Source organism: Xenopus laevis, chromosome 2L, assembly GCF_017654675.1.
Source record: "Xenopus laevis strain J_2021 chromosome 2L, Xenopus_laevis_v10.1, whole genome shotgun sequence".
Taxonomy (NCBI): Eukaryota; Metazoa; Chordata; class Amphibia; order Anura; family Pipidae; genus Xenopus; species Xenopus laevis.
Genome location: NC_054373.1, coordinates 175,448,640 through 175,460,556, shown reverse-complemented (window position 1 = coordinate 175,460,556; position 11,917 = coordinate 175,448,640).

Here is an 11,917-nt window from a genome sequence, read left to right as displayed (position 1 = left end):
TGGGACTAGTCCCTGGATCAACTTGTACTATGAGCTATCTCCCATAACCCTGTATTCCCTCACTTGCTAAACACCATCCAACCCCTTCTTAAAGTAACATCAGATTGAAATGCTGAGCCTAAAAAAAATCTTTACAAGTTGTGGGGTGTCTTTATTATTAGGGGGGACTGGGTTCAGACTTCACACCTGATTGTATGGTGAGTAAATGTACGACCCTTATGGAAACCCAATGAGACCCCTTCCCTTGCTGGTGGTGCAGGATCCAAGTCAGAACACATGGGATGATATAAATGAAATCTGCGCCAGGTCCAATAACCAATAGTAACCATTCAGATACCGCCCTTGAAACTGGGGATGAAGAAATGTGACCAGCTGATTGGTGAGTCACTAAAACTGGTGCCCCGTTTATTTGGCCAAATGAGTGAATCTTTCCTCCATATGTTCACCTTGAGCTGGACGTTATCGAGTTGATATTGAGAATTTAAATTAACAATTAGATAATAATGGAAGCCGATTCAGACTGTCACTTATTATTAATACCCCAATGCAGCCCGTGTATGGCCACCTTTATGTTAGCTCCATGTCCCTAAGGCGGCCAGAAATTCGTGTGGTTATAAATGACCCCTTAAAGGACCGGTAACATCAAAAAGATTTTTTTTAAAAAAAATTCGTTAGTATACATTAAAAAAAAAAAAACCAGCACCAAGACAAATTAAACTTTAAAATCGCAAAGACTTTATTAAGAAATAACTTACCGAAACTCTGCTTCTGCTCCTCTTCCGAAAAGGCGACAGGGCGATGATCTATCATGCGGCACGCGATTTCTCCTTCCTGTCTATCTCCTATAAGGAAGGCAGGGAGGAGAAATCGATGGATCGCCCGATCACTTTCTGAAGAGGAGCACAAGCGGGGTTTCTGTATGTTATTTCTTAATAAAGACTTTACGATTTTAATGTTTTTTTTTTTTTTTTTTTTTTAAAAGTTTTTATTTTCATTTCAACAAGGAAAAAGGAAGAAAAGAAGAAAGAAAAGAAAGAAAGGAAGAGAGAGAAAAGAACAGCAAGATTGACATTGTACATCTTTGGAGCCATAATAAATACAAAATCCGTGCCATTACATGTGTTCTGTTGTTGTCGTTATCTAACAGCTTGAGAGCAACATATCATAATTTAATTTTAATTATTTTATTTTTTAGCTAGTGTCCTCCATGTCCAAACCACTGGGCCCAAACCTTCTCAAATTTTTTGGGGCATCCCCGAGCTATGTAGGTAATTTTTTGGTTTGGAAGGGAATCATTGACCAAATTTCTCCAGAAGCCTAAAGATGGAGGAACCGTGGACTTCCACTGTAGTAAAATGGCTTTCTTAGCATAGTACAACAACTGGAGATAGCATAATTTAACACCGGCCTGCATGCCAAGATCATCCACAACCCCCAATAGACATATCCGAGGATTTTTTATACATGGGACCCTCAATGTGGCAGAGATATGGTGTAGAACTTCCCCCCAATACCTTTGGATATGGGGGCAGGACCAGAAAACATGCAAAAATGTGCCGACTTCCTGTAAGCATTTGACACAATGGTCTGGGGTTAAGGGATATATCCTAGCCAACCTGTGAGGGGTTAGATACACTCTGTTGAAGAATTTTGCCTGGATATATCTGTCTCTGACTGACATAGTGATAACCGGTATCTGCTTCAGAGCGTCATCCCACATCTCATCCTCCAAATCAGGAATATCCCTAACCCACATCTGCTTTACCTTGGCTAGGGGGTCTGGGGAAGCCTGGCACAGAATGGTATAGAACCAAGTCGTTGGTTTTTTAAGATCCACCCTTCGTAAATATTTCTCCAGTGTGGTGTCCATCAAATCGATGGGTGGGGTGGGAAACTGCATTCTGAATGCATGTCTAAGTTGTAGATACCTAAAAAGCATAGAGTTGGGTAGCTGAAATCTTTCTTTTAGGTTTTGGAACCCCTCGATGTCCCCATTCTCTATGATGTCCCCAAGTGTTTTAATTCCTCTAGATGCCCAGGTATTAATATCAGGTATTGAGCCAAAGTGTGAGAGCATACCATTGCCCCAAATAGGTGTCCAGGGGGACCACACTGTCCTCGCCTTGTGGACATGTTTGAGGCTTTTCTTAAATACCTCGGCCACTGTAGCCATAGGTGTAGTAATTTTATAGTACTCTGAGGGACCCCGATATGGCAGTTTGGACAACGCTTCCAAAGACCCCATGCTAGCAGCTTCCAGTATAGTAGAGGGGTTGTCATTTTGGGGTACCATCCACCAGTGCACATAGGTTAATTGACTGGCCAAGAAATATAACTTGAGATTAGGGAGCGCCAGTCCCCCACATGTCACCGGGACCTGCAATACGTTGAAACTCATACGTGGGTGCTCCCCCGCCCATATGAACCTCCTCAGTATGGAGTCTATGTATGTAAACCATTGACTTCGTGGTAGGATAGGCGAGTTGTGGAATACATACAAGAACTTGGGTAGGAACACCATTTTAAATAGGTTAACCCTACCCGGGGGGGAAAGGGGCAGCTGTCGCCAGACCTCAGTCTTGGCCTTCAAAGCCTCCACAATTGGGGTCAGGTTATTCTCCTCAAATTTCTTGTAGTCCCTGTGGATGTTTATTCCCAAATATTTAAACTTCTGCAGGACTTGTAGGTGACAAATTTGTGTTGGTGAACCAATGGGTAGCGGGTCGATTGGAAATATCACAGATTTGGCTCTGTTAACGCAAGGCCCGAATATTTCCCAAACTCCTCAATAAGATTCAGGGCTGCCTCTAAGGCTCTACCAGGATTAGCCAGGTAGAGGAGCATGTCGTCTGCGTACAGCGACACCTTTTCCGTTATGTTACCTACCAGAAGTCCCTCCACCTCCTGGGCTTCCCTTAGTTTCACTGCCAGAGGCTCTATTGCTAGAGCAAACAGCAAAGGGGAGAGGGGGCATCCCTGCCTAGTCCCCCTTTCGAGCCGTATTGCCTGTGTAAGTATACCATTAACTAAAACCTTGGCTTCCGGTTTGCAGTATAATGCCTTTATCCAACCCAGAAAACGCTGCCCAAATCCAAATCTGCCCAAGACTACCCAAAGGTACTCCCAAGACACCGTGTCAAAGGCCTTTGCCGTGTCCAAGGACACCACTATCCTGTTCCCACTGTTGATGTGATCAAGGGCTAAGTTATTGAACAATCTCCTAATATTAATGTCGGTGGCCTTGTTTGGCATGAAGCCAGTCTGATCTGGGTGCACCAATTCAGTTATTACCCTTTTTACTCTATTAACTAGCACTTTTGCAAAAATTTTAGTATCACAGTTCAGCAGGGAGATGGGGCGGTACGAATCACAACTGTCAAGTGGTTTTCCGACTTTGGGAATCAGAATTATATGGGCCATATAACAAGAGTCTGGAAGTGGAGTGTCTGGCAATACTCTGTTAAAGAGCGCACAAAGCTTGGGAGTTAAAGTCGTCCCGTGTTTTTTGTACCACTCCGTTGGGATACCGTCTGGTCCAGGGGACCTTCCTGCCGGCATGTCAGCGATAGCCTCAGCTATTTCCTCCTCAGCCAGGTCAGCCTCCAATTCCCCTATCAGTTGTTGATCTAGGCGTGGGATTGGTATTTTATCAATGTATGCCTGAAGTTCCTGGGGTGTATGTGATGGAGGAGCAGCATAGCTGCTTTGATAGTGTTTATGAAACCTATTTACCACATGCGGCCTGTCAGTGATCAGAACAGCATCATCCCCCATAATTCCCTGTATAACCGTATGTGGGACATCCCCCTTTGCTAGCAAGGCAAGTAACTTCCCATTTTTGTCCCCCTTATCAAACCACGCGGCTTTCCTATATATTTCATTCTGGGAGGCTTTTTCGGTTACCAACAGGTTTATACGTCTCTGGGCAGCCGCATGATCCTGTTTGATACCGTCTGTAGGGTGGGCTATTAGATCGGATTCAAGGGCGAATAGTTCCGCCCTGGCCACGTCTAGTTTTGCATCATGCTCCCTCCTCACAGACGATATCAGAGAGATATATGTACCTCTTGTGTGGGCTTTGCAAGCATCCCATACTATATCTGCGGAGGCACTGCCTTGATTTTCCTGCCAGTAGGCCTCAAGCAGTGGGGCGTATTTCTCCTCTACTTTATCGTTGGAGATCCATTTAGGGGGGAGTCTCCAATTCCGTGTGACCCCAGGGTCCCTTCCCTGCAATGACATTATTACTGGGGAGTGATCAGAGCACACTCGCGTGGCAAAAAATACATTTTCCATGGCCTGTAACACCTCGGCACTGACCAAGATGAGGTCGATCCTGGACAGCGCCGAAGAGGAGGAAGTATAGCACGAGAACTGCTGGAGGTACGGATTCCTCCATCTCCATGAGTCTATAAGGCCGGTTGCGTCTAACCACTGCGCAAAAGCTTTGTTGTCACTGGCAATGGGTCTCAGCCTGTCGAGGCCAGGGTCAGGAACCATGTTAAAATCCCCCGCCCAGATCATAGGGAAGCTTCCCAACTTAGCAACCTTATGTAGAATCTCATTAAGAATTTGTAAATCCGCAGGTGGCGGCAGGTAAACATTGACAAATATAAATGTGGAGCCGTCCACTTGTCCTTTCAGAATTATAAATCTCCCAAAACCATCTGTCATTATCTTTTCTAACGTAAAGTTTAGGTTTTTCCTAATCAATATGGCCACACCCCTGGAATAGTTGGAAAATTCTGCATGGTAAACTTTTGCAACCCAACATCTCTTCAGGGCCCTAACCTTCTGACCCACGAGGTGGGTTTCCTGTAACATAATAAGGTCTGCATTCGCTTTCTTAATCTGTTCCAGCACCACAGACCTTTTGATTCTGTCATTTAAACCCCTGACATTCCATGATAGTAAGTTAAACTTTTGTTGTACCGCCATTGCATCTGCAAGAAGCATGAATGAGTGGGATAACCCTGAGCCCCTTCCCTAGAGCAGAAACCCGTAGTGTAGACATATCATAATAGACATTCAAATGGCACAATGAATCCGTGTATATCTGGCATCCACATAACATCAAAAAAAGAGTTAGAAAAAGACAGATAGTAAAACTTGCCCGAGTAGAATTCCCCCCTCCCGGTATCCTCCCCCTAACTTGGAGATACATCACTCCCAAACTATCTCTCGTTCCAGGGCGTGTGGAACTCTGAGTAACTTGAACAACAAACCCAACGGGCAGCAGACCAAACTCGCTCTGTGATTTAAAGTGAGTCAGCAGCAGTGACCTTTTTAGACCGAATCCTTGACTGCGCAACATTGTGAGCAGCTCTTACCCCGGGTACTGCAGGATTAAGTCCCAAATAATCCCCTACCTCCGGCCATCATAATAACCAATGTCAAAGTAGCTCCCTCTCCGCTTCTAGGGGCCCGCCCCCCCCACCAGCAATTCCGGAAACAAACGGCCATTTGTCCCATGTGTGCCATGTTCAGATGAGGGACGCAGCAACTATCAGGGAACAACTTGTATTCATAGTGTTTGTGTAAGGAGGTGGTCCAATGGGCAATAAGTACAGGCCATGCAGGGAAACACAGGGTGGAAGAAGAAATCCCAGGGCTTAGCCTCTCAAGGCTAACCCCCCAAACAAGGGGGACAGGTTATTGGGCACGTGGGCTACGGTTACCTCTTGGCCGGCGTTCGAGCCAATTCAGAACCTCCTCGGACCGATCAAAAAATATCGGCTTGTCTCCCTCGATCACTCTGAGCTTTGCTGGAAACAGCATGGAGTAGGTAATTCCCAGGTCCCGGAGCTTTCGCTTGACCCCGGTGTATGACATTCTCTTCCTCTGCACCGCTGCGGAGTAGTCGGGATAAAGTGAGACTTTGGCTCCGGCATATTGTATCTCTCCCTTGTTCCTTGCCTCACGTAGGGCCGCATCCCGATCTCTGTAGTTTAGTAGTTTCATGAGAAATGGGCGAGGAGGTGCCCCCGGTGGGCCAGGTCTGGTCGGGACTCTGTGGGCCCTCTCAACCACATATTGTGCAGAGAAGATTGTTGCGCCGAGGATTTCTTTCAGCCATGATTCCGCAAAGGATTCAGGATTGGCCCCCTCACATCTTTCTGGAAGCCCCACCACACGAATATTGGACCGCCTTTGCCTGTTTTCCATGTCCTCTAGTCTATCGGTAGTAGCCAGTAGCTGGCGATGCAGGAGCCTTATATCTTCCGGCAAGGAGGCTGTACTGTCCTCCAGTTCGCTTATCCTGCCTTCTGCACGACTTGTCCGCTCCCTTATTGTTTGTAGATCTTGTTTTATCAGGGAGAGATCAACCTTAAGTTCCTCCAGTTTGGAGGTAAAGGTAGTGGACAGAGTGTTCTGGCACTGTAGGATGGCCGCCATGAGGTCTGTGGGTGTCGGGTCCTCTTGGGCCCCAACTTCCTGTGGCTCATTTGTTTTTGCAGGGGCTCAGTGCAGGTGTTTGTGCAGGTGTTTGTGCATTAAGCGCATTGTTTTTGGGGCTGTGCGAACGGACCGCCGCCATTTTTGATTTGGAGCGCGGGCAAACTGCTCGAGCCGCGCTGCAGCGTCGGATTTCCCTTTGGGAGCGTTTCTACGCATACCTGTGGACTGCTGCTGCTTTCGGTAAGTTAATGGAGGTTAACCTGCTACTTTTCGGTCACCGCTGCTCCTATATATATGGCACACAGGATTATTATAGAGCGGAGCTCCGCCGCAGCACGTCTCCTCAGCCCAGCATCCGGCCACGCCCCCCACGATTTTAATGTTTAATTTGTCTCTCTGGTTTTTTTTTAATGTATACTAACGAGATTTAAAAAAAAGTTGTTACTGGTCCTTTAAAGGGATGGTTCACCTTAAATTAAACTTTTAGTATGTTAGAGTATGTCCAATTCTAAGTAATTTTTCAGTTGGCCTTCATTTTCATAGTTTTTGACTTATTTGCCTTTTTATTGCCAGCTTTCAGAAGGGGGGTCACCGACCCCATTTAAAAACAAATTCTCTTTAAGGCTACAAATTTGTTTTTGCTACTTTTTATTATTCATGTTTCTATTTAGACCACTCCTATTGATATTCCAGTCTCTTGTTCAAATCAATGCATGGTTGCTAGGGTAATTTGGACCCCAGCAACCAGATTGCAAACTGGAGAGCTGCTGAATAAAAAGCTAAATAACTCAAAATCCACAAATAATAAAAAATTAAAACCAATTGCAAATTGTCTCAGAATATCACTCTCTACATCATACTAAGGGGCAGATTTATCAAAGGTCGAGGTGAAAATTAGAATTAAAAAAATTAGAATTTAGAGTTAAATTTTGTGTACTTCGACCAGGCAATAGTCCAAATTCGTTTTGAATTAGAAAATTAGAATTTCAAAATTTTAAAAATCAGACTTCGACCATTCGCCATCGAAAACTTACCGAATTGCTGTTGTAGCTTATGGGGGACCTCCTAGAACCTACTTGGAGTCAATTGGTGGACTTTGAAAATTCGAAGGTTTTTTTTTTTTGGAAAAACTTAGAATCGAATTCGATCGAATGCGCTGTTACGATTCGAAAACTGACCTTTTGATCAACAACAGACCAAAAAAAATAAACTTCGACTTCATTTAGGTTGGTCTTTTTGAATTCGATTTTCGAAAATTTTAAATTCGAAATTCGACCCTTGATAGTTAACTCAAAGTTGTTGGCTCAGGTTTTGTTGTTGAAAATGAAAAACGAGGCTATTGTTTTTGGGGGTTTTTCTTGTTCTGCTGCACATATTCTGCAAGTACATGAAACACACTGCTAAAAGGAAAATATTTGAACATCTGTGCAAGGCTGGGGTTTATCAGGTCGTATCCCAGCGTGAAACGCTCCAGCCAATCTGCGGCTGTGTTATTTGCCCTTATCTAAGGAAGCTGTTGGCATGATATTTCCTAGGGGGTTATCCCAGAGGGGAGGCACATTGTACTGGAGACAAGCTAGGAACATAGAGACATGAATAGGAACATAGAGTCATGAATAGGAACATAGAGACATGAATAGGAACATAGAGACATGAATAGGAACATAGAGTCATGAATAGGAACATAGAGACATGAATAGGAACATAGAGACATGAATAGGAACATAGAGACATAAATAGGAACATAGAGACATGAATAGGAACATAGAGACATGAATAGGAACATAGAGACATGAATAGGAACATAGAGACATGAATAGGAACATAGAGACATGAATAGGAACATAGAGACATGAATAGGAACATAGAGACATGAATAGGAACATAGAGACATGATAGGAACATAGAGACATGATGAACATAGAGTCAATGAATAAGGAACATAGAGACATGAATAGGAACATAGAGACATGAATAGGAAATAGAGACATGAATAGGAACATAGAGCATGAATAGGCAATAGAGACATGAATAGGAACATAGACACTGAATAGGAACATTAGAGACATAATAGGAACATAGGACATGAAATAGGACATAGAAGACATGAATAGGAACATAGAGACATGAATCAGGAACATAGAGTCATGAATAGGAACATAGAGTCATGAAATAGGAAATAGAGCTAAATAGGACATAGGAACATAACATGAATAAGGAACATAGAGACATAAATAGGAACATAGAGACATGAATAGGAACATAGAGACATGAATAGGAACATAGAGACATGAATAGGAACATAGAGTCATGAATAGGAACATAGAGACATGAATAGGAACATAGAGACATGGATAGGAATTAGGAACATAGAGACACTCATGAATAGGAACATACGGAGGACGATGAATATGAACATAGAGACAATGAATAGGAACATAAGAGACATAAATAGGAACATAGAGACATGAATAGGAAACCAGTGAGAGCAACTATGAATAGGAACATAGAGACAATGAATAAGGATACATAGAGTCATGAATAGGAACATGAGAGACATGGAATAGGAACATAGAGCGGATGAATGAGGAACATAGAGACATAAAATAGGAACATAGACATGGAATATGGTAACATAGAGAACATAAATAGAACATAAGACATGAATGGAACATAGAGTCATGGAATAGGAACATAGATACATGAATAGGAACATAGAGATCATAAATAGGAAACATAGAGAACATGAATGAGGAACATAGAGACCATGAATAGGACAAGAGACATGAAAGAAAATAAGACGACATAAATAGGAACATAGAGACATGAATAGGAACATAGAGACATGAATAGGAACATAGAGACATGAATAGGAACAAATGTGACATTATAACATGTAATAATCCTTCACGGTAATACAGAGAGACCATATTAAAGGGGTTGTTCCCCTTTAAATTAACTGTTAGTATGATGTAGAGAATAAAAGTCTGGGACAATTTGCAATTGGTTTTCATTTTTTATTATTTGTGGTTTTTGACTTATTTAGCTTTTTATTCAGCAGCTCTCCAGTTTGTAATTTCAGCCCTCTGGTTGCTAGGGTGCAAATTACTAGGGATGCACCGAATCCACTATTTGGGATTCGGCCGAATCCTTTGTGAAAGATTCGGCTGAATACCAAACCGAATCCTAATTTGCATATGCAAAATCGGGACGGGAAAGGAAAAAGTGTGACAATTTTATTCACTTTCTTGTTTGGTGATGAAAAGTTATGTGATTTCCCTCCTCACCCCTAATTAGGGGTGGGCGAATTTTTTCACCTTGTTTCGCCGTGGTAATGACACCCATAGACTTGTATGGCAGTGAGCGTCAAAAAAAAAAAAAAAGAAGTGCGTCAATAAAGTTTTGCCGCGCGGCAAAATGTTTTTGACGCCCATTAAAGACGGCAAATTTTTGGCGAAACAAAACTGCTCAAATTTGCTCATCCCTACCCCTAATTTACATATGCAAATTAGGTTTTGGTTCGGCAAGACAAAAGGATTCGGCTGAATCCTGCTGAAAAAGGCAGAATTCTAACCGAATCCAGAATTCGGTCAAATTCCCCTAGCAACCATGCATTGATTTGAATAAGAGACTGGAATATGAATAGGAGAGGGCCTGAATAGAAAGATCAGTAATAAAAAGTAGCAATAACAATACATTTGTAGCCTTATAGAGTATTTGTGTTTTAGATGGGGTCAGTGACCCCCATTTGAAAGCTGGAAAGAGTCAAAAGAAGGCAAATAATTATAAATCTAATCAAATCTGTTCACAAGAATCCCAAATAGTGGATTCGGTTCATCCCTACAAGAAACCCTCACTAGTTAGTGCCTGTGCTCCCTGCAACGGATAAGTCGTCTCTCACCTTCCGGGAACTTTCTGATGCCCATGGAAGTCCCTCATTTGCTAAGCACAGAGGTGGATTAAAGGGGTTGTTCACCTTTCAGATAACTTTTGGTATGATGTAGAGAGTGAAATTCTGAGACAATTTGTAATTGGTTTTCATTTTTCATTATTTGACTCCAGCTGGTTATCCATTAGATACATGGGGGCTCCTTTATAAACATTGGGCAAATTTGCACCTGGGAAGTGCTTTTATTGTTCAACCTGCAGTTGGCTGAAAAAGCCAGTAACTAAGTGGTTGCTATGGGTTACTGCCCACGTGCAAATTTGCCCAATGTTTATAAATGAGCCCCATGGAGTTCTGTGGATACTCTCCAGAGTTACAAGGGATCAATGCTCCCCAATACACCCCATGCTGCCAATACTATAAACCCTTTATCCTCAATCCACTGCACAAAATAAGACAGTTAGGTTGATTAGCAAGGGGCTTCCTGGTGTCCCCAAACAGCTGCTATTGGGTGCATTTAGCATTTTATAGAATTCACTCGCAGGGTTGGAGTGGGCCCCGCCGGCCCAGATCCACAATTTCCAGGCGCTTTCCTGCTGTGGGCGCTCAGAAAGCATATTGCGCGCACACGCCAGCGCACAGGCGCACACACGCTACGTCACTCCCTGACAGTGCGCGCCTACGCACACATCAGCAGCAGCTCGGCAGGGATGGCCGGGTAGGTCTGGAGGGGGTCCTGGACAGCAGCCCCGGTGTGCCCCAAGCCCCCCAGTCCGACCCTGGTCACCAGTGCCGGGCTATGCTGGGCAGGTGCCCTAGGCAGGCCCGGCAGTCGCAGTGCCTTTTTAGTGTGCACATGCGCGAATTTGCGCATGCGCAGAAGCGCACAAATCGCAAAAACTACATAGAGTCGGCCAGAGAAGGGAACCGGACTTGGGGTAGGCGACAGAGGAGGTACATGCCTGGCGCCCTCCCAGCTTTGTGCCCTAGGCACGTGCCTACTCTGCCTACCCCTAGTTCCGGCCCTGCTGGTCACTCAAACCTGTCTACAGAGATTCCCCCCTATGGTTGCCACCTGCCCGGTTTTGACCCGGACAGGCCGGTTTTTTGAAGGGCTGCCCAGGTCAAAACTGCCTGCCTGGTTTTCCAAATTATGAAAACCGGGCAGGGTTCCCTATGATTGACACGGTGATCGGCCAATCACTGATTGCCCTGCCCCTGATATCACTGCCCTACACATCACGGCCCTGCCCCCAAGTGTCACTACCCCACCCCCTGCTTCGTCTCTGCCGGGCTGAGGGAAACCCTATTCCCCCCCACCTCTGTTTTGTGGGACCTTATTGAATTATCGAGCTGGGGTCCTGGTTAAGAGGCCTACAGGTTGTTTATATGATCTGTGCATTTTTGCATGTCCGGGTAATGGACATTACAATTAGTGATGGGCGAATAAATTCTCCAGGCACGGATTGGCAGCAAACTTCAGCATTTCGCAGCTGGCGAATAAATTTGCAAAAAATGCGGCAAAATAATAGCCTATTGCGTCAAAACTGACGAGCATCAACATTATTCGCACTTCAAAATCTGCGTTTTGCTAATTTTTCGGCGAAACGGGACAAATTCGCCCATCGCTAG